This window comes from Procambarus clarkii, chromosome 31 (genome assembly GCF_040958095.1).
Source record: "Procambarus clarkii isolate CNS0578487 chromosome 31, FALCON_Pclarkii_2.0, whole genome shotgun sequence".
NCBI classification, from domain to species: domain Eukaryota; kingdom Metazoa; phylum Arthropoda; class Malacostraca; order Decapoda; family Cambaridae; genus Procambarus; species Procambarus clarkii.
Genome location: NC_091180.1, coordinates 15,693,965 through 15,698,526, shown reverse-complemented (window position 1 = coordinate 15,698,526; position 4,562 = coordinate 15,693,965).

Below are 4,562 nucleotides of genomic sequence, written 5' to 3'. Positions count from 1 at the left end.
CAGCTAACAGGTTAAACACAGGTACAACCTGGCTACTAGGCTGGGTATGCAGAGCTAGTGCCTCGCCCATAGTCACTGATAGAGAGATACTGCTAGGTGAGCACACTCACGATAGACACCAGGAGACCGATAGACACAATAGACACAACAATAACATATAAGAGATAACAAGTGGAGGAGATGAAAGGTCCTCCAAGACAGTGGAATTGCCTCGTTAACTTCACATTTAGGTAATTGAGAGAGAGAGAGAGAGAGAGAGAGAGAGAGAGAGAGAGAGAGAGAGAGAGAGAGAGAGAGAGAGAGAGAGAGAGAGAGAGAGAGAGAGAGAGAGAGACGCGGAGAGAGAGAGAGAGAGAGAGAGAGAGAGAGAGAGAGAGAGAGAGAGAGAGAGAGAGAGAGAGAGAGAGAGAGAGAGAGAGAGAGAGAGAGAGAGACGGAGAGAGAGAGAGAGAGAGAGAGAGAGAGAGAGAGAGAGAGAGAGAGAGAGAGAGAGAGAGAGAGAGAGAGAGAGAGAGAGAGAGAGAGAGAGAGAAGAGTTACCAATTAGTTAAGTAGTTCTCCACCTCACCACACAGGTTCCAACAAGGTATTTACATGTCAATACTTGAAGCCGTGGAGACGGAGGCTGGGTTGAGGGGGGGTGAGGGGTGAGGAGTGAGGGGTGAGGTGTGAGGAGTGAGGTGTGAGGGGTGAGGGGAAATGAGTTGAAGGCATAAATTTGGGAGGAGATAGGTGAGAGAGCGGGCTGCCTGGCCGCTCATGTCTAAGAGAGGCCTACACCCTAACCTACCTGATCAGTTAGGTAATTACTTACCCATGTTAAAGCCTTCCCGTCTCCTCCCACCTGCCTCTCAAGTTTGTATAATAACCCCCATTATGGCACTGTATCAAAGGCTTTCTGGCAGTCCAGAAATATGCAATCTACCCAGCCTTCTGTCTTATTTTCGTTACCTTATCATATCAAGGACACAATGGTCGCTTGTTCCTAGTGGTATTTAGTGTGTGTGTGTGTGTGTGTGTACTCACCTAGTTGTACTCACCTAGTTGTGTCTGCAGGATCGAGCATTGACTCTTGGATCCCGCCTTTCGAGCATCGGTTGTTTACAGCAATGACTCCTGTCCCATTTCCCTATCATACCTGGTTTTAAAATTATGAATAGTATTTGCTTCCACAACCTGTTCCTGAAGTGCATTCCATTTCCCCACTACTCTCACGCTAAAAGAAAACTTCCTAACATCTCTGTGACTCATCTGAGTTTCAAGCTTCCATCCATGTCCTCTCGTTCTGTTACTATTCCGTGTGAACATTTCGTCTATGTCCACTCTGTCAATTCCTCTGAGTATCTTATACGTTCCTATCATGTCCCCCCTCTCCCTTCTTCTTTCTAGTGTCGTAAGGCACAGTTCCCTCAGGCGCTCTTCATACCCCATCCCTCGTAGCTCTGGGACGAGTCTCGTTGCAAACCTCTGAACCTTTTCCAGTTTCATTATATGCTTCTTCAGATGGGGACTCCATGATGAGGCGGCATACTCTAAGACTGGCCTTACGTAGGCAGTGTAAAGCGCCCTAAATGCCTCCTTACTTAGGTTTCTGAATGATGTTCTAACTTTCGCCAGTGTAGAGTACGCTGCTGTCGTTATCCTATTAATATGTGCCTCAGGAGATAGATTAGGTGTTACGTCCACCCCCAGGTCTCTTTCACGCGTCGTTACAGGTAGGCTGTTCCCCTTCATTGTGTACTGTCCCTTTGGTCTCCTATCTCCTAGTCCCATTTCCATAACTTTACATTTGCTCGTGTTGAATTCTAGTAGCCATTTCTCTGACCATCTCTGCAATCTGTTCAGGTCCTCTTGGAGGATCTTGCAATCCTCATCTGTCACAACTCTTCTCATCAACTTTGCATCATCCGCAAACATCGACATGTAGGACTCTACGCCTGTAAACATGTCGTTAACATATACAAGAAATAGAATTGGTCCCAGCACCGATCCTTGTGGTACTCCACTTGTTACTGTTCGCCAGTCCGACTTCTCGCCCCTTACCGTAACTCTTTGGCTCCTTCCTGTTAGGTAGTTCCTTATCCATTCTAGGACCTTTCCCCCCACCCCCGCCTGCCTCTCGAGCTTGAACAGCAGTCTCATGTGCGGTAATGTATCAAAGGCTTTTTGGCAGTCCAGAAATATGCAGTCTGCCCAACCATCTCTGTCCTGTCTTATCCTCGTTATTTTATCATAGAATTCCAGAAGGTTTGTTAGGCACGATTTCCCTGTCCAGAACCCATGTTGATGTTTGTTCACAAACCTAATGTTCTCCAGGTGTGCAACCAGTCGTAGCCTAATTATTCTTTCCAGTATTTTACAGGGGATGCTTGTCAGTGATACAGGTCTGTAGTTAAGTGCCTCCTCCCTATCTCCTTTCTTGAAGATCGGCACGACATTTGCCTTCTTCCAGCAACTGGGCAATTCTCCTGACATAAGTGACTCATTAAAGATCATTGCCAGAGGCACGCTGAGGGCCTGTGCTGCTTCTTTTAGTATCCACGGTGATACTTTGTCTGGTCCAACTGCTTTAGTTGCATCTAGAGTTGTCAACTGTTTCATTACCTCCTCTGCTGTCACCTCTATATCTGATAGTCTTTCATCTAGGGTAACCCCTTCCAACAATGGAAGCTGCTCAGGCTCGGTAGTGAACACTCCATGGAAACTGGCATTCAGTGCCTCGCAGATTTCCTTGTCACTTTCAGTATATGCCCCCTCTGTCTTCCTTAGTCTTGTCACTTGGTCGTTCACCGACATTTTTCTTCTTATATGACTGTGTAGTAACTTAGGTTGTTTTTTCGCTTTGATTGCAATATCGTTCTCATAGTCCCTTTCCGATGTTCGTCTTATGTTAATGTAATCGTTCCTAGCTCTGTTGTATCTGCTTCTGTTGTCCTCTGTTCTTTGTCTTCTGTACTTCCTCCACTCCCGTCTGCTGGCCATTTTTGCTTCCTGACACTGTCTATTAAACCATGGGTTATTATATTCCTTCTTATTTTTTCCCTTTACCGTTGGTATAAATCTCTCTTCGGCCTCCTGGCATTTCTGTATGACTAGGTCCATCATATCTTGGACTGTTTTTCCTCTAATTTCTTCCTCCCACTGCACTTCACCCAGATAGTCCCTTATCCTCATATAGTCCCCTTTCCTGTAGTCAGCTCTCCTTTCCCAGATCTCTTGTCCCATGGTCATAAGTTTGAATTCCATCATGTAGTCAAAGACTAGGACACAATGGTCACTGGCCCCTAGAGGTATTTCATGCTCTAAATTCTCGATATCTTCTACGTTCTGGGTGAAAATCAGGTCTAATAGGCTCGGTGCATCTCCTCCTCTTTCCCTTGTGTCTTCCTTCACATGTTGTGTCAGGAAATTCCTGTCTATAACATCTACTAATTTTGCTCCCCACGTTTCGTCCCCTCCATGGGGACGAAACGTGGGGAGAACATGGGGACGAAACGTGGGGAGAACATGGGGACGAAACGTGGGGACGAGACGTGGGGAGGAAACACCCCCTCCCCTCCGTGTGTGTCTGTGTGTGTGTGTGTGTGTGTGTGTGTAGGCCAGTCGTGTACATCAAGCAGGTGTCTGCCTGTCCCCTGCGGCAGCCTCGACATTTAAATAACTTTTACAACAATAAAAGCATAAATTGTACAATTAAATCATTGAAAATGAAGCCATAAGTTAATGATTGAATATTTAGTTTACACGAATAGAGTGACAGCATTTTGTAATTGCGATAAATTGACGAATAATTTTGTACGCACAAAAGTTTTGGACTTGACGGGTAAAAATAGAGACTTAGTGGACTCTCCAAGTCCCTATTTTATCCCCTTAAACCCTCACACGAATTTCAACCCCTGGGAAATACACACACACACACACACGCAAGCAATAGAGCAGGAAATCATTCCTTTGCTTGAGAGCCAATCAAGGCAAGACTGCACATCCCTGCTCTCTCAGGCAGACTGACCTACACACACCAGCAGACTGACCTGCTCTCCCAGCAGACTGACCTGCTCCCAGCAGACTGACCTGCTCTCCCAGCAGACTGACCTGCTCTCCCAGCAGACTGACCTGCTCTCTCTCAGGCAGACTGACCTGCTCTCTCTCAGGCAGACTGACCTACACACACCAGCAGACTGACCTGCTCTCCCAGCAGACTGACCTGCCCTCTCAGACTGACCTGCTCTCCCAGGCAGACTGACCTGCCTGGCCTCAGGTGCCCGGATCAAAGTTCAAAAACAGGAGCCGTTGAGACCGTTATTGCTCCTCCGCGCGGTGTCTCTCTTTCTCAAGCTCTCCTCGATATTTTTTTTATCCGAGTGTTTTCTGCCCTTGACGAGGGTGTTGTGTTGGGTGAAAAGTTGTGGGAAATGAACGATATTGCTGGAATAAGTGGTTTGATAGGCTAGGGAATTGGAACGGTTGAATTTTTTAAATATTTGAATATATTTAATTCGTTTTTTTTAATTACGAAGATATGAAATAGGAAATAAACATATTTGAGATACTCAGCCTTGTTG